This window comes from Mus musculus, chromosome 7 (genome assembly GCF_000001635.26).
Source record: "Mus musculus strain C57BL/6J chromosome 7, GRCm38.p6 C57BL/6J".
Taxonomy (NCBI): Eukaryota; Metazoa; Chordata; class Mammalia; order Rodentia; family Muridae; genus Mus; species Mus musculus.
In genome coordinates, this window is record NC_000073.6 from 92,738,487 (window position 1) to 92,763,792 (window position 25,306).

Consider the following 25,306-nt stretch of genomic DNA (forward strand, 5'->3'; position numbering starts at 1 on the left):
AACCCTCTCAAAAGCAAAAAGGAAGCCAAGGTTTAGAAAGACTAAGCATGAACACTGAGCATGGACTAGGCTCAGGGACTACAGTCAAGGAAGGCATAATGCCCAGCATGATAATCCTACAGAAAAAGAAAGCAATCAATGTAAGTATGCATCACTCTTAAAGAATTCTCAGCTGTGACAGTGCTGTGACACGTAATTGCCAGTAACCTATGTTACAAAATAGTATGTTTCCAGTAAAGGCCACTTAGTACATACAAGGAACATGCTATTTACTTACAGTATTGCAACTGTAATTGAAGTACTCTAAGATATTACCCACAATAAGCTTTGTATTACCACTTTAGAAGGCAAAAATCCTTCCCCAATTATTTCCTTATACTTACAAGCATGGTTTTGCATTTTTTTGTTGTTGTTTGTTTGTTTTTTGTATAATTGTGTTGATTGCCCAAACTCTGAGCAAACTAAAACCCATTGGACTGCACCCTTTATGTAGGTGAAGGGCATATGTGAATTTCATTTCAATAAAGCTGCGTATAAAAAAAGAGATACAACTCAGGATTACAGTTTATAACAAGACCATATACACACACACAGCATCATCAAAAATTCTTAAAGACTATGAATGTATACCTACTTACATAAATGGTTACAGTTGAGCATCTCTGCATACCTAAATTTCTGGAAATGGCTATATTCATTAACACATATAGTTTATCAGCATATATCCTTGCAAAGACATGTTTTCTAGTGCCCTTTAATTATCCGAGCCTGCTAAAATCTGAGAAATAAGATGGTAAGATAAAGCTTGCTTTTCTAGATGGCCATTAATTAATATAAATCTGATGTCATTTAGATTTCAAATTTTGAGAGACAGTTGTTCCATTTACCTTAAGCCATGCAGGAAATCCAGCAGCAAAAATCTACGTGAAAGAACGCCTAAACTACGAAAAATTTTAGTTTTTTTATTATCCAAAATGAAGTAAAGATTTGCTCCGAGGGGGACAAAAACCCCTAAAAACTCCCCAAACCATATTTGGCAAATCTAATGGTGTGCCTATCTGTGCCAACTTGAAGAAATGGGGAGTATGGTATTTACCATAATCAAAGAGGAGGTCTTAAAGATACTTTTTTTTTTTTCTGGTAAAATGTTTTCCCTTAACTTTCTAAATATGGAATTTTTTTCCTGTGAAAGTTGAGACTTAATTTTTAGTCTTTCTAAAGACACTGATATTTTTTCCATGCATTTATGGTTGACTACCCACTATAGAGAAGGCTAAAATACTTCAAAGTACTCAATCACGTACAAATTATAGAAGCCATTACATTATATCACCCCCATTTTCCACACTATTTTCACCCATCCTGTTATTTTCTTTCAATAAATCAGTCTTCCACATAACTCAAACGAAGGTTACTGCTCATATAAACAAAGATTCATTAGCTTGAACCATTTCTACATTTCCATCAAAGGACAGAAAGAAAATGGTAGCTATTGGTTCCTTCTGGTACTTACCAACATTACAAGCAGAAGAGCGTAGTATTTCTGAGGCTTCACGTTGCTGAATCCACAAGAATGGCATCTGCCACTTCTGTGGCTGCTTCTCACACCACAAGCCAATCTTTGAAAAAACGTCCTTTTTAAGTACCATCATCTCCATATATCTTTGAAGGTTCCTGTTGTGTTTTGGAAATTTAAAAAGCAGCCTGCCTAGCTTTTTGAAAGGAAGACCTACTGGAACTTTATTAATTTCTAACAGAGGCACCGTATATATTTTCACTGATGCAAACAGACCAGTGCTAGGGATACAATCCAGGGTCTTGACTGTGCTGTGGGAATCCTCACCACCGAGCTAGCCATCTCCTTCGAAAAGCTCAGGAGGGGAAAAATAAAACACTCAAATTACGCATATCAGCATTTTTAACTTTTCAGAGACCCTCAGTAGGTCTTTTGGCATCTTTCTATAGTGAACTTCAGAACCTGAAAAACAAACACACAGTACTGTTTGAGTTACTGGAGAAAAGGTGTTGAGATGCTGAGCAAATAGGCTCAAAAGTTCTTTAAGTATTCTGAATGTATTTTCATCGGTAAGGGTACCAAGTGGTTAAGGGAAGGGGATGATGTGTTAACTAACGTTATCTGCACGAAGATGTCACAACAAAACACATTATTTTGCACAATATAGGTAACAAAAGAAAAGGGAAGTTTTCCACAGTTATCAACTTCGAATATACGCAGTATTTTAGCACAGTTCATTTAGCGTTAGTCGAGAAAGACTGCTCACTTGCAGTCCCTTTTCAATGTCGTTTACGTTCGCTGGTGGGGTAAGAAAGGTTAGGTGCTAACTTCTTTTGGTAGATCCTTCCTTTGTCAGTTTCAGGGCCAAGCTCCACAACCCTTCGCGATCACATTATCTAGCAAAGGATTTCTTTGAGGCCCTTTGCAATTCACGACCGAACGAAAATTCAGTGGTGGGAGCAGGGGTCTGACACCTGAGGAAATGATCATGAGGGATTAAGAAAAATGACAAGGCAAAAAATAAATAAATAAAAATAACCTAGGTTTAGCTCCACTCACAGGGTGCACGCGAGCTTTTCGTCTTACAGGCGCGAGGCCCGTCGTCCCGAGTCCCCACACCACAACAAAGACACATTTTGCCCAGAGAGTCTCCCCAGGAAGTCTAAGGGTTTCTCCACGCTCAGTAAAGCGACTCCCTGTGTCCCGGGGTGGCGAGGCCTTGTGCAACCCCAGCGGGTTGCGGTTCACTCCGACTCGCGATGGCATTTCTGGCTCGACAGCCCTGAAGGTCCCCAGTGTAGCCTCCGTTCAGTCCTAGCCGGTGCGCGAGGCTATCAAGTTCTACATCCTAGCCTCACCATTCTCACCATGCCACCTTTCGGCTCCACGAGCCCCTCGAAACCTCGGCTCGCCGCAGCTCCAGGGCTCCAACATGGCGGCCGGTCCAGTTCTTCTCTGGGCGCTCTGACCAGAGCATCCTGGGTATTGTAGTTCCAGCTGTAGCCTCTACGTCGCTCCCGGACTTCAAAGGACTACAGATCCCAGAGTGCACAGCTCTGGAGCATGGCTATTGGGGCCGCTCGGACAGAGGGATGATGTCATTGCAAAACCCTACTGCATTCATTGTGCTACGGTCTATCCACCCCCCGCCCCCCCGCTGCTGCTGCTGGGCTCGCTATTGCCGCTCGCTCCAGCTGAGCCCTGAGTAGCAGCAGGACCAGGGCAGGGACTGACTCCAGTCCTTGGACTTAGGACACCGCAGCACCTTCTCTTGCGTGCGTGACTCATTCGTATATCATTTCTTTTTATGCCTGGGGTGGGGAGAAAAATCCCAAACCAGGTGAGTTGAAGTGATTTATTCAAATCGTTTTCCCAAGTTATCCCTCCCGCTTAGTTCTCAAGGCTTTCTTTTGAGAAGATGGGGCCGGGAATGGGGGTATGGATTCGGGAGGTTCTCACCGGCGCTGCTAAGAGCTAAATAGCTCTGTGCAATTTGGGTCACTGCAAAGAACAACTCCTGCAACCTGCCCCCGCCAGAGGACTGGTGCCTGCCAATTTCCTTGCTTCAACTCCCTTTAACCTTTTTAAGGCTAGGAGAGGGGGCTGGGCTGGGAAGGATGTTGGGAAGTGCACTTGGAAAACACGAGGAGGGCAAAGGTGGGGGACTGCAGTCCTGTCATTCCACGACCCCAGTGCTGAGGTTTGAGTGGGAAAGGGTGATGTGTGGGGAGAAATGGAGACAGTAATTTAATGTGGCCGTACTTCTTGAGAACATTTGTGTCGCTTGGACTAGCACACACTATTTTTAAGATGAGCAGGTTTCTCTTGAGTCGCTTAAGTTTCGTAGGGCTTTATTTTATGTTTGTATGTTTGTGTCGTTTGTCTCGCCTTTTCCTGCTGATTTGAGGTGACAGTGTCCTTTAATGGTGCACTCCGTGCCAGTCAGAAATATTTCACGTGTCTAGGGAAGGATCTCTTCGGCTGCTAGAAGCTGCATTTTTGTTAAGCGTTTTCATTTTTTTGTGTTCTCCCGACTGCGGGATTCGGGATGGTTTGGAAGTAGAATTTGTGCTTGTGTGAGTGTTTTAAATTACATCGCGATAGGCTCTTGCCACTGACAATGGTACTGTAACAAGCTGCCGTTTCTGAGGCTTAGTCTCCACTCAGAAATAACGGTTTGCAGACGGAATCGATTAGGAACCTGGGTGCTTTCTTGTTCTTTTTCTTTTTAACACTTTAGGGGAAGGAAAAGTTGAATGTTGTGTCACCCCGTTACTGGACTTTAATGAAAGGTATCCAAGGACAGAGAACCTGACCTGGGAAACTAGGGAGCGTGGTAGTGTGCTGTTTGTTTGAATTTTGTTTTCCAACGAACTGACACGTTTAATAAGGCAGGCAACATTCTGACTTGTATGATGCTGGCTCTCCTCTTAAGAGTTACAGGGATGAACGCTGCAATAAATATGTTCCTTTGAGATAAACAGCTGGCTGGCTCCGGAACAGATGGGGCCAGTCTTAGCTGAGAGATATACAACCTTGGAAATGAATGGACTTTGGGTCAACCACACCCCCTTTAGGAATGTCAAAAGAAGGAGAACCGCCAGAGTATTTGCTTAACTCCAAAAGGCTAAAGCTTTTTTCACAGCCTCTGCCAGCTTTAGAGGAAAAGTCATTTACTGTCTGTCTTTCGCTTCTGGGAACCAATTTTATTCATTTTTAATTGAGATGCTCAGGTCTCCAAAGTTGGAGCTGCTGGGTGACACTTTGTTAAATGCTTCATGTTACCGAATGCAAAGGACAGCTTTGTAAGTGGAGGGATTTATTGGGAGCGCAGCGGGTAGTGGTTAGATTTGGGGGAAAACCAGCACGCTGTATTTGCTTCTTCCTACAGCTCTGTAATAGCACTCTGCCCTTCTCTTCTGTGCCCTTCTTTCTTTCCCTACCCAATTCTCATCTCTTCAGATTCCGTTTCCCCTCCCCCTAGTCTATTTGTAGTAAATACTGCCCTTTCTCTTTGAGGATTTCCCCTGTGGCAGGAGAGTATCACATCTCTTTTTCTAAGTCACTTTCCAGTCTCTGCACACCGCCCTCCACACCTTCATCCTGCCGTCCTGGAAGGAACCCTGGAGTTAGAGGATGTAGGCTATGTGTGAATCTTTACTCAGAGTCCTCTTTGAAGAGGTACTGGTATTTTTACCCCCCCCCCCCCTTGGAATCTGTGCTTGGTAGGGTGACACCAGCGAGCCCCCACCCAGGGCTGGGATTGTGCTTTCCATGGCAGACATAACCTGGGCCCGGGAGCATGTGGACAATGACATGCAGGCCTGGGACTCTTCCTTTCCATGGCACTGCTCAGTCCCATGGTTCAGCCAAAATGCTTTACACAAAATGCTCTTGTCATTCCCAAAGTAGTCTTGAGTAGCTTCTGCTTCATGTAGTATTTGTGTTTCTTCCCTGTTCCAGGGAGTGGTGGGAAAACAGTGGATCCCCTGAACCTGATGCTGAGTAACAGCAGTACAGGCAGGCAAACTGCGTTTTATTTTGAAGGTAGTTAGAATCCTTGCCATTTTGTCTTCTCTGTGGAAGAAAGAAGTTTGTTGTTCTATGCTGCTCTCCCCAAGACATGGGTGTGGTGGCAGCTATATCTTCTTTTTTCTTAACCAGGAATTTAAAGGCCATTGTCCATTTGAAGTCTGCCTGGGTGACCGGTGGTGAGACTTCTTTTGTACTACCTTGCTGTACTAATCCCTCTTTCCTGCAATACTCCCTTGCTTCCTGGGGGTGGGGGTGGTTCAGTGGGAGGAGGAATGAGATGAAGATTAGATGTCACTGCTGTCCTTATGACTTTCAAGAGCTGCAAGTTTCTTTCTGCCTCAGTTTGTCTATCTACAAAGGGACACTCGGGGTGTCTACAAAGGGACACCAACCTTTGCTTCTTGGTTTCCTTGGCTTTTTGCTACAATCCTCCATGGTAAAGCCTGAAACTTACTCCAACAGCAAATATGTCAGTTGAGCAGGTATTGTGTGATAAGCTCTGTGGTGCATCAAGGAAGAGAAATGTTCCCCCTGCATTGAGGTATTCCAAGTGTCTTGCATGCTTCTTCCCGGGGGTTTGCAAGATGGGATGAAAGTGCCCAATATGACTGTTCCCTTTTCTGGTGTAACCAGGGAAGGTTTCCTTTAGGAAGTGGCATTTGAAGGGACTTGAGTGGTCAGAGTTGCTTTGAGTACGGCAATTAGGGTTTGTAGGCAGAAGGAACTGCACATTTGGAGTACCGAGAGGAGTGGTGAGGAGGAGACGGAGCTGGAAGAGGTATGAGAGGCTGGAGCCTGGGCTATTTTGAATGACAAGGTGATTTAGGTCTTTGTCCTCAGGTAATGGCAACTTAGGAAGTACTTTAATTAGCTAGATGAATATCACATGTGGAATTACATTTAAAAACACCCCATGGTTAGGGAGATGGCTCTAGGGTAAACTTGCCATATAAGCCTCAGGACTTGAGTTCAGTCCCTAGAACCCATGGTGGAAGGAGAAGACTGACTTCTAAGAGTTGTCCTCTGACTTCCATATATGTGCTGATGTGTAGGACACACACACACACACACACACACACACCAATAATAAATGACAGATATTTTTAAAAGCTAGAGAAAAAATTGTGAGGAGTGTTTGGCCAAGTAGCATATCGTTTCTGGAGTCATGACCACAGGTGATGACGCTGGACTCAGCGGAGACTGGATAGACACTAGGTTTGAAAATTATAATTGTGTAAATGTATTATTGATTGATTAGATGTGAGACTAGGAAGAAAAAGTAGAATATGGCTTGTGGTTTTTTTTGTTTGTTTGTTTGTTTTTGTTTTTCTTTTTAAGCAATCCAGATGACTTTTACAGAGAAAGAGAAAGCTGATTGGGCACCTGAGTTTGTTCAAGAAGAGGTGGGTAGGGCTCTGGATTCTGTTGAATTTGAGGCTTCTGGAACAATCTAAGATCTTTGTTTTATTCTTCCCATGGTTGTATGGGATGTGGCATGGTAGTCTAAGGAAGAGAGATGTGATGAGGCTAGGATAGGGTACTACTTATTTATTGATGTATAATATTGGGAATGGCATATTCATATTCAAGGTTTAGTTTTCTCATCTATACAATGGGTTTATCCCACAACAGTATACCCAGATGTAGGTGCATCGTGCTATGAATGCGACCTCTCATGAAATAGTGTTTGCTTTCAAGAAATTTCTCTGAAGGGGGAAAGACACATGAACAAATGGAGGGGTGAATCGCAATCCTAGGATATCACAACCCCTCAGGAGGCATTCATTCTTGGAGGGTGGGAATTTAACGATGTGGCCCCTAGCCTTCAGCTCTAGAATTGAAGGCAAGGAACAGCCCTAGGGAGGAGTTCCCAGGCCTTGCACAAATTAGGGACTTTGCATGTTTATTAACTACTAAGGATTCTCTCTCTCTCTCTCTCTCTCTCTCTCTCTCTCTCTCTCTCTCTCTCTTTCTTTCAGATTTATTCATTTATTATGTACATAGTGTGCTGCCTGCATATATGCCTGCACACCAGAAGAGAGTGTCAGATCTCATTATAGATGGTTGTGAGCCACCATGTAGTTGCTGGGAATTGCACTCAGGATCCCTGGAAGAGCAGTCAGTGCTCTCAACCTCTGAACAATCTCTCCAGTCCCTCTAAGGAAACTTTCTAAATAAAGAAAATTTTCAATGTATTGAAAGCTGCAGCTTGTAATAATGAAATGTCAAATGTAAATGGCTGCTAGCAGTTCATTTTCTGAGACTTATATATAGTCTTTGAGATGTTTTGTGGATAAGTTTAGGGAAATCCAGAAGTATTTCAGTTTTGGTTTCTTTTAGGGCTCAGCTTCCTAAATTCAAATTAGTTTCCCCAAAATCATTCTAACGACCAATAATATTCCCTTAATCAATGGACTTTTGAATTTTACAGATCAGCAACATCACACCAGATAAATACAGTTGGGTGAACTATTTACAATATTTTTCCTTGGCAAAGAAAGATTTTTCTGTAGCATGAAGAATTCTCTAATGTACCTTAACCCCTTTTTTTATTGCACAGGAAAGTTTAAAAGTCAAAACTCTACAGTGTTATCATTACTTAGGAAATCATTGCTGTATTTTCTTGGATGTAGTAGAAATGTGGCCAGTCTTTAAATGAACATTTCCGAGTGAAGAGGAATTTTATGTCACCCATAGATAATGCATTCTCAGGTTCCTTCCCACAGGAGTCTAACCTTTGAAAACTAGCAGCCTCAACATTAGTCTATCGTAAAGGTTCTTGGGATTTTATTTTTCTTTCAATGTTGTAGACCAACCTGTAACTTAGTGGTCCTTTGAAGGTTATCAGGAAGACATGACCCATGTGATCCCCAGTTAATTTATATGTGTTTTTGTGTCATAGTTCGTTTAAGCAATTACTCTTATCATTATGCATACTCCTGGACAAATACCTTAATTTCTTTGAACCTGTTTTGAAGGAGGATTATAGTGAAGATTAAATGAGAATATATTTTCAGATTTATTTATTGTATGCGCATAAGTGTGTATTTGTGTGTGTGTGTGTGTGTGTGTGTGTGTGTGTTTAGTACCTTCAGAGGCCAGCAAAGAATATCAGATCCCCTGAAACACATTACAGATGATTATGATCCACCACATGAGTACTGGGAACTGAGCCTGGGTCTTCTGTGAGAGGAGCAATATTTTTTTTTTTTTTTTTCGAGACAGGGTTTCTCTGTATAGCCCTGGCTGTCCTGGAACTCACTCTGTAGACCAGGCTGGCCTCGAACTCAGAAATCCACCTGCCTCTGCCTCCGGAGTGCTGGGATTAAAGGTGTGTGCCACCACGCCCGGCGAGAGGATCAATACTCTTAACCACCATGCCATGTCTCTAGGCTTGAGACTATATTTTGAGCATCTGGCACTAAGCCTGATATAACTGTTGTTCATAGTACATTTAAAAAGAAATTTAAAGATTTTTTATTTGTATGAATGTCTGACAGTATGTCTGTACCACATGTATATACATACATGTGTGTATTGCAAGTACACCTGGTGTTTGCAAAGGTTGGAAAAGGATGTCAGATCCCCCAAAACTGGAGGTACTGATGATTATGTGGGGGCTGGGAACTGAACTAAAGACATCTACAATGGCAAAAGTGTTCTCAACTACCGAGCCATCTGCTCGCCCTCATGCAGCTATTTTAAATATTACATTTATTGGAAACTTTCAACGTTTTATTTATTGGGTGGTGCCTATTTCATCCTCACAGTGACAAAGGAGAAATGGTGTAATGAGACTCGCTGGCGCTCACCTCGTCAGGGCTGAGTTGCTGGAGTAGAAACCCCGATGTTTACCAGAAATGTTTAACTTGCATCTAATCATGTGGAAATAATTAAACACATCCAAGTTGTGGAATACACTATACACAGGGCCCGCTTGTGATCTTCACCACATCATGAATGATTCATGGAATAGAATGAAAGGTAAACATTAAAGAAGGTTAAAGAGATAAGACAACATAGCAGCCTGTAATCTTTGAATGAAGCCCTAAAAACAAAAGAAAACAAAATCTTATTATGAGGACATTTGGGGACATTTGAATGGGAGCAGGACATTAGGTGACCATTAAGATCCTTGATGCGTGGTAGTGCAAGCCTGTTATCCCAGCACTCTGGTGGGTGCATGTCCGATTTCAGGGTTAGCCTGGTCTACAAGAGTTCTAGATAACCGGGGCTAGACAGAGAAACCTTGTCTAGAAAACCAAAACAAAATAACAAGCAAACAAATAAAAATAAATCCTTATTGGATATAATGAATCCTTCATTTAGTCTAATATGTGCTGCTGTTAAATGTTGTCTTCAAGAGTGTCACAGCAAAACAAAAAGGCATGTTTGTGAGGCATTTCTTGATTGATTAATGCAGGAGGGTGGAGCCCACTGTGGGTGGCACCACTCCTAGGCAAGTGGTTCTGACAGGTATAAGGTACCTGAACCTGAGTTTGGAAGCAAGCCAGCAAACTGCCTTCCTCCCTCGTTCTGCTTTGGGTCCTGATCCATGGTTTCTGCCTCACTTCCTACTTTGGCTTTCGTCTCCTAAGTTGGGTTTAGTTAGTGTCTTATCACAGCAACAGAAACCTAACCAGGACATGTGTGTAAAATAGCTCTGATAAATTTGCATGTGCATAAGCACATAAATATATGCTGTCTGAAAGGTGTTGGCACCGCAATCGTTCCTGTGATTCCAATGACTTTTTTTTTTTTTAAGGAAGAATGTTATTCTTGTTCTCATAAAGTCTTTTCTACTTTGTCAACCAGAACTTATGTGCATAGGTTAAATACAAGGTCCTGTACTGGGTGTTCTGATAGAGAAACAAAGGTGGAGGTTTTCTTACACCCCTCTTGATTCTGTGAGACTCAGAGCTCTTACTTAGTAAGGTCTTCAGAAGGAGATACACCATGAAGGTGTATTCTGTATGCTATTCTCTTTCAATCCTATGCAAATTTAAAATGTTTAAATTACATTGATTGATAGTGTGTGTGTGTGTGTGTGTGTGTGTGTGTGTGTGTGTGTTTGGAGGTTAGAGGTTAAGATGTGTCTAATGACTTTCTTTATCCCTCTCCTTATTTTTTGAGACTTGGTGTCTTAATAAACTTGAATATCTAGGTTGTCTGGCCCATGAGTTCCAGCGATCCTCTTGTTACCTCTCATTAGTGCTACAACTCCGGCATGTGCCTCTGAGTTCAGCTTTTGATTCAGTCATTCATTCATTTGTTTGTTTGTTTTGAGGGTTTTTCGTGTAGTTCTGGCTGTCATGGAGTTGCTCTGTAGACTAGGCTAGCCTGCCCCTGCCTCCCAAAGGTGTTGTGCTACCATACCTGGCTAAGCTCAGCTTTTTAAAAACATGTATGCTTGGGATGGAGAGCTGGCTCAGTAGTTAAGAGTTCTTTTAAAGGTCCTGAATTTAATTCCCAGGAACCACATGGTGGCTCACAACCATCTGTAATGGGATCTGATGCCCTCTTCTGGTGTGTCCAAACACAGCTATAGTATACTCATAATATATATAATATGTTGCAATATATAATGAATACATCTATATCTATCTATCTATCTATCTATCTATCTATCTATCTATCTATCTAATGGATGCTGAGGATTTGAACTCATGTCCTCAGGCTTCCACAGCAAGCACCTTACCAGCCGAACCATGTCCCTTTAATAACCCTTTTTTTTTTTTTTAAAGATGCTTGATTCAAAATCTAGTCAGGTATGATTCATACAAGATAATTGTGTCCTTTAGTTGTTTATTTTTCGTGGAGGATAATATATATCTGTCTTCTTGTCTTGGTGTTAAGATCTTTGAAAGTCTTAAGTCTGTTCTGTAGACTGAAGTTGGATTTTTCTGATCATTTTCTCATTAGTAAGTGTGGGTTAAGGATTTTGGTTGGAATTTTCAGCTGCACTTCAACCCCTTGTATCTTAAGGATGTGTAGGGTCAGTTTGTCAGATCCCTGGTGATATAAGGGTTGAGACCATGGTTAGGGTGGAAAGTCAGGACTTCCCATGAAAAGGACATCATATTGAAATGACCAGTATGAGGATTCTCTACAACCTTCATCTAATATTTTCTAAATTCCCTCATCTTACATGTATCATATGATCAGTTAGCTTCCGGCTCCTCCTTGCCACTTCAAACACCCACTACTGTCCTCCAAGTGTTTGTCCTCCAATGTATTATAATCGTTATCAGGCTTCTTCCCTTTATGCTTCTGATATTCAGTTGTCTAAGATGTAACTATGAGACCAATCTTATAGTTATTCCTAAAAGCATGTGATAAAGTAGGCAAGATGCTCTTGAAAGTATGGAAACTAAGTCTTAGAAGCCACAAGTAATTCAAGGTGTGATTAGTCACATAGCCACTTAACAGGAGAGACCAGTTGCAAATACTGTCCTAACTCCAGAATGCTTCCTTCTGCTCCACACGTTGTCCTGGCTGTCTGGGAACAGAGTGTCATCTGTCGAAACCAAATTAAAGGATGGAGTGCAATCATTGCAGCATCTTGCTGTTAGAAAGTGATTGGAATTGTGCAACAGCAGGGGACTGGATATGTTTACACAAGGGAAAATCTTTAAAGCTACAAACAAGAGTTCAGGTGTTCTCTGAGGATATATATATATATATGTATATATATATATATATATATACATATATATATATATACACATACATACACATATATATACACACACACATATGTGTATATATATGTGTATATATATGTATATATATATACAGTAAGTGATAGAAGGAAGTGTGAAATATATTTTGTGAGGGGATAATAATATTTTGAATTTGCACAAAGAAACCCTGGAAGGCTATGGAAAAATACTACGCTAAGGGTTACTGGTAGAAGGTAGGTGATGGACAACGTGTGGATTATGGACAGTGTGTGTGTATACATGTGTGTTGAGATATTTTGATATACATATATCATATTTGTGACAGGTTCTTACTCTGTAGCCCAGGCTGATCTGGACTCATTTTGAAGCACAGGGTGGCCTCAGACTTAAGACAGTTCTTATGTCTGGTGTTCTGAGTGCTGGGATTCTATAGGTTGGAGCTACCCTAACAAGTATAGAGTATTGATTCTAAAAGTAGCTCTATTGAAGTGTGGTTAACACATACCACATAAATTGCCCTTTAAAAATATACAATTTAATATTTTTAATATGTTGGTCAAGTTGTATAGTCAACTTTAGAATTTTTTTCCTCACCACAAAATGTTATCACAACCAATTTTAAGATTTTTTAAAAATCACCACCAAAAGAAACTTCAAAGCCCTTAGCAGTTATTTGCTGTTTTTCACACCCCTACCTGCCCAGCTCAAGGCTACCTCTATTATACTTTCTGTATACATTTCTGACTTCAGTCATTTAACATGCATGAAATTATACCATATGTGGTCTTGTTTGAACGACGTCTTTCATTAGCATAATATTTTCAAACTTCACCCATCATGCATTCTGTATCAGTGCCGCATAACTTTTTATTATCAAATGATATTCCAGTGTATGGCTATTCTGCGTTTTATGGATCCATTTATCATATTATGCATAGTTTGAGTTGCTTATACTTTTTGGCCAGTTTGAAAAATGCTGCTGTCAACATATATTTTAGGTTTTTAGGTGGATATATGTTTTGATAATTTATGTTCAGGATATGGGACAGAGAGATGGCTCAGTGGTTAAGAACACCTGCTACTCTTCCAGGGGCTCTGGGTTTGAGTCCCAGGGAGGCTCACAACTTTCTGCAATTCCTGTTCCAGGAAGTATGACACTGTCTTCTCATCTCTTTGGACACCAGTCAAGTCTGTGGTGCACCTATACATGCACACAAAACACTCATATACGGGGCTGGTGAGATGGCTCAGTGGGTAAGAGCACCCGACTGTTCTTCTGAAGGTCCAGAGTTCAAATCCCAGCAACCACATGGTGGCTCACAACCATCCGTAACGAGATCTGACTCCCTCTTCTGGAGTGTCTGAAGACAGCTACAATGTACTTACATATAATAAATAAATAAATCTTAAAAAAAAATTAAAAAAACCACTCATATACATAAAATAAAATAATAAGTTATTTAAAAAGAGTTCAAGTTTTTCTACTCCTATGCCAATATCTGTTAAAAAAAATCATTATATCTATTCTAGTGAGTATATAGCATATTGATTTTCTTAACTGTTTCAATACATTAACAATGTAAAATTGATTCTAAAACTAAAATAAAAAACCTAGGAAGAGAGACTAGAGAGATGGCTCAGCGGTTAAGGGCTGTTCTTCCAAAGGGACCTGAGTCCCATTCCCAGCAACCACATGGTGACTCACAACTGCATGTAACCCCAGCTCTAGGGAATCTGACGCTTTCTCCTGGCTTCTGTGGGTACCAGGCATGCATGCAGTGCACAGACTTACGTGTAGGCAAGACACTTATCCTTATTAAATTAAAAAAAAAAAAGAATCCTGAGAGAGAGAGAGAGAGAGAGAGGGAGAGAGAGAGAGAGAGAGAGAGAGCGCAGCAGTAGCGGCAGCAGCTCAGAAAGGAGAGCTTCAGCCAGCTAGTTGAATGGTCAGGGTGTGAGAGATGGTTTCAAGGCAGTCAGTTCCCAGGTCTCCCCTTTCAGCTGGGTGTCCAAATGCACACAGAGTTTCCTGTCAGACTTTATAGTGTCCCCCGACTTTCCTTCCACCAGCACAATCACATTCATTGCCCAGAGTGTAGAGCCTTCCTTCCTGTGTAAAGGGCTGTGCTCTGGAGGCCTTCCTTCTGGTCTGATGGGCTGCCCTCAGGATGCCTTAGGGTTAAGTAGAAAGAACATGAGAGACAGAGTGATTGATTGATCACTTGATCTAGACATTTAGGGTCTATCTGTCCTTCAGTCTCCTTTAATTTAGAAGCATTCCCATCTTTCACACTCCACCTTATTTTTGTCCTAGACTTTAAGACTAGGATTCTGTGGGCCATGAGGTCGTTTTGTGAGCTTCCTCTGCACAGGGTTAGGAGTTAGACGAGGCTACTTTAGCCGTGGTGGCTGATGTGGGAAACAGAGGGCCTTTATGAGAAATCTCACTGTGGGAACTTACATATGGCTTTGCATTTATGTTTTGGTATCTTTAAGCTTTATGACATTGGATAAGTCCCATTTTCTCTAAAGTTCTCATTGTCTGTAGCAGGAGATGCCTGCCTCAGCTTCTCCTCACAGATAGGTACTCATTAGTTGTAAATGGGTGGGGATGGGAAATAAGCAAAATTGTTGAGAAAAATGGAGGATATTGCTTTACTGACTGACCAAAGTTAATATCAATGATGAGACAAATAGACTTATGAGAAAAAGACCTCACCACTTTGTAGAATTTCTCCCTCAAATACATAACGAGAAAGTAACCACGAGGGCCTAGGGAGATGGCTCACTGGGTAAGAGGCCACTAAGCAAGAAATCCCGTGCAAGCACGGTGGATCTTTGGGTCTCTTGATAGCTGAGCTAGGCTTTGGATTCTTTGAAAGACCTGTCTCACAAAATAAGATGGGGTGTGAAAGACTGGCCTGCTTCTAAATTAAAGGAGACTGAAGGACAAATCAACACTAATGCAACACGCGGTCCTGGGCTAGTTCTTGGATCAAAGACATGTTCTCTTTGTCCATTGATATAATTTATATTGCCATAATGAATGCTTTCTGGAAAGTGGGTAAAAATTAATTAAGGGTTGAAACTGGATTAGATTTAGGGTCAATATTAATTTCCTGATTTTGATAACCATATTATGGAGATAGGAGGGAGTGTTCCTGGCTTTTAAGGAAATACTACATATTTAGAGATAAAGTAGTATCTATAGGAAAGAAAATGATAAGGGGAAATGGGGTACAACATTATTAATATTTGAGTAATTTGAGTAAAAACACACACCTTTAATCCCAGCACTCTGGAGGCAGAGGCAAGAGGATTTCTGTGAGTTTAAGGAAATAAATTCTTAGTAACCGACTTGAAATCTTTTGGTAAGACTGAAACGAACTTTGAGATAAAAGAAGAGAGTTGGAGGGGAGGTACCACTCCTTAGGGTGTAATGTGGTTGTAAGGATTAAACCCAGTCTGATCTCGGGATGGTGCCTGACCTGGTTGATTTTGAACATCCTCCAGTGAGCAAGACAAATGGTCACTCTTAGACATGATGTGGGAGTCGAAATTATCTTATTTGGGGCTGGAGTTAAGAGAAGAATTCACACACACACACACACACACACACACACACACACACACACAGAGTTTCTGAGTATACATAAAATAATAAAAAATAAACATTTAAATAATTTCATCTATGGTATATAGTGACAGTATTGCATTGAACCGAAATTGCAACTCGTCCAGCATTGGTGGTGCACACCTTTAATTCTAGCACTCTGGGGCAGAGGCAGCCTGGGCTTGGTGAGTTTGAGGCCAACATGTTCAACATTTCACAGTTCAGGCTAGCTAGGGCTGTAGAGCAAGACCCAGTGTAAAAATTCGTTCACTAAAAATAAATAAATAGGCTGGGTGGTGATGACAGACTTAATCCCAGCACTCTGGAGGCAGGTGAATCTCTGTGAGTTCGAGGCCAGCCTGGTCTATAGAGAGAGTTCCAGGACAGCCAGGGCCATGCAGAGAAACCCTGTCTCAAAAAACAAACAAACAAACAAACAAACAAACAAACAAACTGGGAATCATGGTCTTACAGAAATGTCTCCCTTATTTATAAATCCATTGACTTGAAAAGCTTTAGAAAGTACTCACACCAAATCACTAAGCCACTGTCGGAAGAAACCATCTTAACCTACCATTTGTTTTTTGTGGAACTCGGACTGTCTCGGAAAGATTGTGGGGAATGGTCACCTTTGCCGTTTGGGGAAATTCTGGGCCAGTATTAGCATTTGTGCAGTGGTCTCTTCTTTTTCTCCTTCCCATCCCCACATAGGTTTTTGATTTTTGTCTTAGAGAGCAATTTTAATTAGGCATGCCAAATTTTAATTGTTTTTGGCAGACAAAAAGAAAGCTGAATAAGCTTCTCTGGTCAAGATTCAATAATTTTGCTTTCTAAGAGTTAACTTTGGAGCTGGGCAGTGGTGATGCATGCTTTTAATTCCAGCACTTAGGAGGCAGAGGCAGGTGAATCTCTTAAGAGCTAACTTTGGGAAGAATGCCATTAGTCCGGAAAATCCAGGTCACCCTCAGAAGAAATTGGTATGCTTGTGGAAATTTGTATGTATATGAGTGGGCTTGGGAACTAAGCTTTTGAGAAAAACTGAAAGAAATATGTCTATCTGAAATAATTACTTCGTTTTTGTCTTTTCTTCTTCAAGCCTCTATATATGAATGATTCAGTTTTGGTGAGATGGCTCAGTGGGTAAGGGCACTTCTGACTACTTGCCATCCATTCCTAAGACCCATGTGATAGAAAGAGAGAATCTACTCGTTCAGATGTCCTAATCTCTAAATGTACACCATGGCATATGTGTTTATACCCCACCTGCATGCTCACATACACATACATACACACATACCACACAAACAAATAAGTATGCTTAGTAAATGCATGTAATAACTTTAGAACAGACTTAGTTCATACACCAAAAAGAAACAAAGCCTCTCAAATCATACTGATTAAAAATATTTATCAGGGAGTGGAGAGATGACTCAGTGGTTAAGAGTACTGGCTACTTTTGTAGAGGACCTAGGTTCGATTCTCAGCAACCACCTGGTAACTCAGAGCCATCTGTCATGTAGTTTTTGGGAATCCGATGTCCATTGTCATCTCTGCAGGCACCAGCCATGCTCATGGTGTACAAACAAAGATGGAGGTAAAACACCCAGACACAGGAAATAAAAATTAAAATAATAAAATTAAAAAGAATATTTATGAGATTTTTTGATGGGCTAGATGATAAGACAATCTTTACTATAGCTTAAGTGCTTCTCTTTGAGGGGAGGAAGTCTACACCTCTTGGAGCTGTAGATTTTGTCTTGTTTTGTTTTGTTGTTTTGTTGTTTTGTTGTTTTTGAGACAGGGTCCCATGATGTAGCTAGCCTTTCTTGGCTTGCTTGGAACTCTTATGTAGATCAGGCTAGCCTTGAACTCATGGCTGCCTCTGCCTCCACCATGCCTAGACGGATTATTTCTGTAGGACTTAATTCCATTTTGACTGTTACCTACAAAAAGTTTGTCTACTTGTTGCTTTTATAGTTATGGCTAAGACATGATTGCATGTGCAATAAACTGTATTTATTATAACTTTATAATGTTGAACACATTTTAAAATTTTATGATATTCCAACCATTGCACTGACTAGATAAATTATGCCATTTAATTTTGACAAAAGTCTAAAGAGGATGCCTTATGTCTGAGAGATTCAGTGAAATGCTTAAAATCATTTGACAGTCTTGATTTCTGCCACTAGACCTGTTTTGTACCAGTCAAATGGTTGATTATATAAATTGTTAAGATGATTTTAGATTGGCTGTACCTTCCCATGATTAAGACCAACCAACCAACTGTACTGGCTGGTTTTGTGTGTCCACTTGACACAGGCTGGAGTTATCACAGAGAAAGGAGCTTCATTTGGGTAAATGCCTCCATGGGATCCAGCTGTAAGGCATTTTCTCAATTAGTGATCAAGGGGGAAAGGCCCCTTGTGGGTGGTACCATCCCTGGACTGGTAGTCTTGGTTCTATGAGAGAGCAGGTTAAGCAAGCCAGGGGAAGCAAGCCAGTAAGTAACATCCCTCCATGGCCTCTGCATCAGCTCCTGCTTCCTAACCTTCCTTATTTCTAAGGCACTGCAGGCTGGGAGGATAAGGTAAGGCACCGCAGGCATCTACTGGTAGCTGCTTTCTGCCCCCAAGATGCTGTGTATTTCCATTCTGTGTCTTCATATGCTAGGGGATGAACTTGCCCTTCAGGGACTTTTGAAAAGATTTATTTATTCTTATTTTTTAAATTATGTATGTGAGTGCATGCCTGTTGGGCATGCCTGTGTAAGTCCTGTTGGCCGAAAGACACTAGAAGACCTTGTTAGATCCCCTGGAACTAGAGTTACATGTGATTGTGAGCTGCCTAGCATGGGTGTTAGAGCCTGAACTCATGTCCTCTTGCAAGAGCAATTAAGTGCTCTTAATTACTGAGCCATCTCTCCAACCCTTTCATGTACATTTCTAGGTCACTAATGCATTTATGAGATCACTAGACCTCATGGTTGAATCAGTCATTAATACTCTTAACACTGTCTGCACTTAAACTGCAATTTCAATGTAAATTTTGGAGGGGACATGGCCGTTCAGACTGTAGGATGCTTCACAGTGTAGTGTAAAGTGACCATTGAGACAAGGGAGGACTGGTGAGGTCACATGGATTAGAGATGCTTTCTTCCTTCTCTGTATTAGTCACTTTCTGTTATGGTGCTAGAACACGGTAACCAAGGCAACTATAGAAGAAAGTGTTAGTTCACTTTAGCTTAGGGTACCAGAGAACTAGGGTCCCAGTGGCAGCAGGGACAGCATATCAGAAGGCAGCAGGTGTAGCAGCTGGGACAAAAATCTGAGGGCACACATCCTTTACTGAAAGCACGGAGCTTTAACCTCTCATAGCCCACCGTCAGTGATGTATTCCTTCCAGCAAGACCACACACCTTAAACCACCCCTAGTAGTACCTCCAACTGGGGGAACAAGTGTTCAAATATCTGAGCCTGCAGAGGGCATTTCTCATTCAAATCATTATGTCCCATGACAGGGTAAGTCTGGCTAGGCAGTAGAGGCTAGGTAGTTTTTGTGTGACATGAGGACAGTTGGGAGGTCAACTCAGAGGAAGGGAACAGTGAGTAGTGTTGTCAGAGGTGACGTTGAAGAGCACCTTTAATTAAGATCTAACTCTACCAAGGAAGCAGTCTCCAATTATATGGCTCTATAATCATAGGTAACCTTGCCACCTTCCAGGTTGGCAGAGAGTTAAAAGCAAAGTCTAAACCAGGTTTGTGATGTTGTGCTATGCTGGACAGGGACTCAGTCATGATTCACCCAGGAAATGTTTGTTTAGCACATAGTGTTGATACTTTGCTAGGCACTTTACGTATGTTGGCAGATTTAATAGCCCCAACGACTTGGGAGCTATTAATAGCCCAGTTAACAGATGCAGAAATTATGACTCAGATAAAGTCACTTTGCTAGAGGTCACATGACTGGCAGGTGGCAGGAACAAGATGATACCTGCAGCCCACGTATCCAGTAAACCACGTGGCCTCTCTCTGGGCAAAGTGTGAGTTGATGGCTGCCTTTGAACTCAGTCACAAGGGCAAGGTGACTGCCACCACTCGTCATCTTCTTGCTACTGTTGAGGGTACCTTGGTTGAGTTATCTGACATCTTTGAGACTCAGTTTCCACATCAATGAACAGGTGATGGTCATTGATGTGTATTAGATCCGATCATTTCTAGTTTCTCGTGGTCTCACTGACCAATTTCTGCCATCTGGTAAAGGGTACTATGGTTTGAGTGTTGATGTCCCATCACCTCTAATTCATTAACCAAACATTGCTATCTGCTATACGACCAGCTACTATAGATACTAGCAATTGCAATTTGGTAGAACCTTGCCCGTAGACAGTTTGAGTCTAGCAGAAGAGACACATCATACCCTTTGGTCTTAGGGCCAGCACCGGTGTACACAAAGGACCTGGGAACACAGAGCACAGGCACCAGACTCTTTTTTGGATAGGAGGATGTTTGGAAGAAATGGCCCCGCAGACCAGGAGGATGACATGGGAGACCACAGACTCTCACTCTCCTTGTCGTTCTCATAGTACATATTTAATAAGCTTTGGTAAACCCTAAGCTCCCTTTAACCTTGTGTTCAGACTAGTTGAGTTTGGCAGTTAAATGCAAGTGTTGGGGGTGCAGAGATAGCTCTATGGGTAAGAGAACTCAGAGTGGAGACAGGCAGAGGCCAGCAGCTTCAGGTTCAGTGAGAGACCCTGTCTCAAAAAGTAAGGTGGAAGGTGAGAGAGAGGACAGCTGTCATTTTCCCTGGGGCAGGCATGTGTATATGTAGACCTGAAGACACAAGTGCACACATACCACACAGACACACACACAAAGGGTAGGTGTCTACAAAGTGTTTCTTTTGTATTGGAGAAGGCTTATAAAATTGGAGAGAGATATGATGGTTACATTATTCTAAAAGGAATTAGCAAGCTTGAAGCAGATTGGTAAGGGGCCCAAAGGGCTCAGAGTTATTTGAGATGTTCACAACTAAAGTTGCAGATGGTTGTGTTTCATAGAAGTTAATGAGGTGGCCAAGATCCTGGGTAGATTTCATGATCCTCTCATACAGAGGGCTGGTGAAGTAATAAGCATTTCTGAATATTGGAATTCGGATACCAAAGGAGTAAGGTAGAAGCTGGTGGTGGGGGTTGGGGGTGGATAATCAGTTTCTAAGATTTATTAAGTAGCTACTAAGCCAGGCACTGTGTTACAATATTTTTTTTTAAAAAAGCATTTACTTACTTAAATCTCAAAGAGGCTTATTTTATGTGTATGAGTGCTTCGTCTGAATGTATGCAAGTATATCTACCACATGTGTGTCTGGTGTCCATGGAGGCCAGAAGAGGCGATCGATCCTGTGGGACTGGAGTTCCAGGCAGTTGTACATTCCTGTGTGAATGCTGACAAGGGAATCTCAAGTCCGCTGAAAGAGCAGCATGTAATTTTAATCACTGAGCCATCTCTCCAGCCCTACGTATGTACATACGTGTGTGTGTGTGTGTGTGTGTGTGTGTGTGTGTGTGTCTGTCTGTAAGTAAGTTCACACCGGACCTAAACTTGGGGCTGGAGTTTCAAGTAGTCTTGAGCTTCCGGATGTGGGTGCTGGGAACTGAACCTGTGTCGAGAGCAGCAGCAAGTGCTCTGAGCCACTGACCCCTCTCTCAGCCCCCGCGCTCTTTCTTTACATTTTATTTTCCCCACAGTCCTGTAAAACACACTGCGTTCCCTCTCCCTTTCCAGGTACAGAACCTGAGGCTTACAGAGATTATGGCCTGATTAAAGTCACAGCTAACTGGAGAAGGAGAAGTAGTTCAAGACCAAGTTCGTCCAAGTCTTTGTTCTACTCTGTGCTTCTTCAGGGAATCTAAACTTTTTGTGTTTCTCAAGGAAGTGAGTCAACACATGAGCCCCCCTTCACCCATGAATCCTAAGAGAGCAATGATCGTTATATGGTAACAGTTCTTGAATTTTGCTAACTTGCTAAAGTGAAGGGATTGCGCCTCCTATTTTCTGTGTTACCTTCTAAGGTGGTATAGATCATCAGCTCCTGAGGGTCAATTGTTCTCACTAACTCATTAATAGACTTTTTTTTTTTTTTTTTTGGCTTCTCCCAGTTAGTATTTGCCAGTTAGGGTCTTAGAATGGGCTCATTAAAATCACCTGAGAAAATGCTCACTGAGGCCAGGTAGGTGTAATGATTTGATCCTGACTCTTTCTCTAAGGGTAATTTCCGTGTATTCTCTAGATCTTGTCTCCTTGTCCTCCGAGACTTTGAACAAAATTCTGGCTGGATCACACGGAGGTGTCAGGACTTCCAGTCCTTGGATACTTCTTTCCTCTCAGGATCCTTGGTGGGCCTGCTAATTAGTCAGGGAACGTTTTCCCAGCAGGCTTTGGAGAGAAGACACACATTTATCATAGGACTTTTAAACCCTCTAGAAAGTTCTGACATGTGGCTTTTTGAGACACTGAAACCAACTGCCAGCGTGTTGACAAACTGTGTGTTTGGCAGACTCTCCTCCAGGATTGCCTGTGCTCTAGTCTTCTGTAGCGTGAGCTGTGGTGAAGTGGACAGAGGACCAGCGTTCAGGAGGTTGGCGCCAAGACTTGACTCAAGTCACTTAATCTAGGGCTGGGGGCATCAACCTGTCTGGGTCTGTGTCCTACTGTGAGTGAGGGCTGATGACAATCCCAGGTTTATTTGGTTGTTCTGGAAGTGAGAAAAGTCGCCATGTAGTGTCAAAGGGCTTATTAGCAAGCCTGTGGAATGTATTATACTGTGCTACCATGCTTTTTGTTGCAGACCTAATTTGGCTCCTTGAGAGACCATTCTGGAGCCTGCCTAGCGTGCTTCCTTTATCACCACTGTCCCCAGCGCTATCATTGGCCAGGATGGCTTTTCTGGCATCGCTCTCCTGTGTATTTGTAACCTTCTCATTAATTGACCTATAAGCGCTGCCAAGCTCTGGTGACTCTTTGCAAACATTGCTTGGGCTCCGACACTCACACCCAGGACTGCTTCCCTCCGCCTCGTGACTCAAATTCTCAGAGTTGCGTCTGGATGCCTTTCCTGGTAAGATCTGGGGCAGCAGCAGAGGCTGCTTATGATTTGTGAACTTTACCATGCTTGCCAAAATTCTGGATGATAGCTCCTGAGGGCATCGAGAGAAGGAAATGCCAAGGCAGGGCTGCTACAACCTCATGCACATTCCTAAGATGAAGAGGATGTAGAAAAGGGCAGCTTGCAATGGTGAGCTTAAAGCTAGGAGGCCCTGGAAGTAGGCAAGGGTCTTTGTGTGTCAGTACCATCTTCTGTTGGAATTGTCACCTTGTTCTGAGGAAATGTTTAGGTGTTCCCAAGACATTTGGGGACTGTCTATATTTCCATTTCCTTGGCATTTCAGATGCTTGTTATTTATCTTGCCTGGCTGTAGGAACGCACAAAGCTCTAAGTGAAAGAACCTCTTATTTGGGCAAAGAGGGAACCTTTTTCTTCCCTGAGAAAGGACACTGAGGTATTATAGATCTGTCAGAAGAATTGGCTGAAACTAGGATGTATTAGAGAAGTTAATTATGGAACAGCCTCATGTTAACCAGGTAAACCTAGCTGTTCTGACTAGTCTGCCTTCAAAGTGTAAGGAGGCCAGGCGCCTTCTTTCTTGTGTCCTCTCCAAATTCTGAGTTTTTCCCCTCTGAATGTGAAGTTGGAGAAGATCCCCCATGGAAGGTTTTGATGAGCAAGGTGTGGGAATGTTATCTTTCTTGAGTTCATGAGAGCCAGTACAGTCAGTGTGTGGTCTCTGACTAAAGAGTGCTAAGAATATATCTTATATGCCTAAGAAGTGGGGGGCAGTGGGTTGGTTGGGCACCTAAATTACACTGGGATCTCCCAACTGTCAAGCTTCTGTTCCTTGTCTTTGTTTCTCTCTTGTGTGGCAAGAATCACAGCTATTGAGTTCCCCTCTCTATTTGTAGGAGTGCAGAAAATTGAGTGCAATGTAAGTAATCATTCCAGTTCCTTTAAATCTCACTATTGTTAACAGCAAAGGCCTGACCTATACTCTGATTGGGTCTTGGTAGAATGTCTCTAAGAGTAATGGTTGGCCTAGAAAGTCAAAGTGATTTAGCGTCTGGGTACCTAGTGGGAGCCCTATTTTGCTCTTAGAGAAGAGAGAATAACAGAAAGTTAAGTAAGACAACAGCCAACCAGGAATGAGGCCCAGCTTCTTCCTTTATTTCTACTCTTGTAGAAAAGCCAGCACAATGGTACAGTTGCCTTTTCAACCTCCCTTACAGAAGTACACCAAATACGTTTACTTTACTGAGTGTATGGATACCATGATTTTCTTTTTTTTAATTAGATATTTTCTTCATTTACATTTCAAATGCTATCCCCAAAGTCCCCTATACCCTACCCCCGTCCTGCTCCCCAACCCACCCATTCCCACTTCCTGGCCCTGGCATTCCCCTGTACTGGGGCATATGATCTTCGCAAGACCAAGGGCCTCTCCTCCCATTGATGGCCATCCTCTGCTACATATGCAGCTAGAGACACGAGCTCTGGGGGTACTGGATAGTTCATATTGTTGTTCCTCCTATAGGGTTGCAGACCCCTTAGCTCCTTGGGTACTTTCTCTAGCTCCTTCATTAGGGGCCCTATGTTCCATCCAATAGATGACTGTGAGCATCCACTTCTGTATTTGCCAGGCACTGGCATAGCCTCACAAGAGACAGCTATATCAGCCATATATATCAGATTTTGCTGGTCCTGCCAGCAAAATCTTTCTGGCATATGCAATAGTGTCTGGGTTTTCAACATGCACTCCTATTTTATATATACCTGAGAAAGACAAAATCAGGTAGGGTGGCATTCAAACCTATGACGTCATCTTCTGTTGTGCAGATGTCATCTGCTGTGGAATGTATCCTAATTTCCAAGCAGATGGTATTTGTCCTACAACAAAGCTCTATAATTCCATCCCCTGGACCATTGCTCATCATTTTTTTCCATTCATCTACCTATTTACAAAACATTTGTGCATCAGAGAACAGTGTATTAACTCTCAGCTGCTGCTCCTCCCTCCCCTTACCATTTCCTCTTTTAGAATGTTTTCTTTAAATTTTATGTGTCTGAGTATTTTTCCTTTGTGTTTGTGTGTGCATCACATATGTTCCTGTGGAGGCCAGAAGATGGTGTCCGATGCCCTGGAACTGGAGTTAGATGGTTGTAAGGCACATTGTGAGTGTCGGGAATGATGTCCCTGTCCTCTGGAAGAGCAGCCAGTGCTTTTATCCATTGAGCATGTCTCCAGCCCCCATGTGTCTCCTCTTTTTAGTCTTACAGTGTTAGTTTTCTTTTTCTTTCTCTGTCTCTCTTTTTAAATTTTAATTCCTCTAACAAAAGCTTGGTGAG

At 42.1% G+C, this 25,306-nt stretch overlaps 1 protein-coding gene and 1 long non-coding RNA gene across 4 annotated transcripts in view; one reads left to right on the forward strand and one right to left on the reverse strand.

Annotated features, from left to right (window-relative positions):
• Positions 1 to 2,219: 2,219 nt before the first annotated feature.
• 4632427E13Rik (RIKEN cDNA 4632427E13 gene) lies at positions 2,220 to 2,973 on the reverse strand. The gene is made up of 2 exons (NR_015510.1): positions 2,576 to 2,973; positions 2,220 to 2,490 (listed from the first exon to the last, which is right to left on the reverse strand). It is a non-coding gene; the product is annotated as an RIKEN cDNA 4632427E13 gene (long non-coding RNA).
• A 177-nt stretch (positions 2,974 to 3,150) lies between these two features.
• The window catches only part of Rab30 (RAB30, member RAS oncogene family), a 102,899-nt gene continuing 80,743 nt past the window's right edge, over positions 3,151 to 25,306 (forward strand). Inside the window, exon 1 of one of the 3 annotated variants that reach the window (XM_006508294.3) lies at positions 3,151 to 3,356. The gene's annotated coding sequence lies outside the window, so the exon portion shown is untranslated. Of the gene's footprint in view, positions 3,357 to 3,626; positions 3,674 to 25,306 lie in introns of those variants that run through there. The other 2 variants (NM_029494.2, XM_030243075.1) reach the window with 2 other exon arrangements.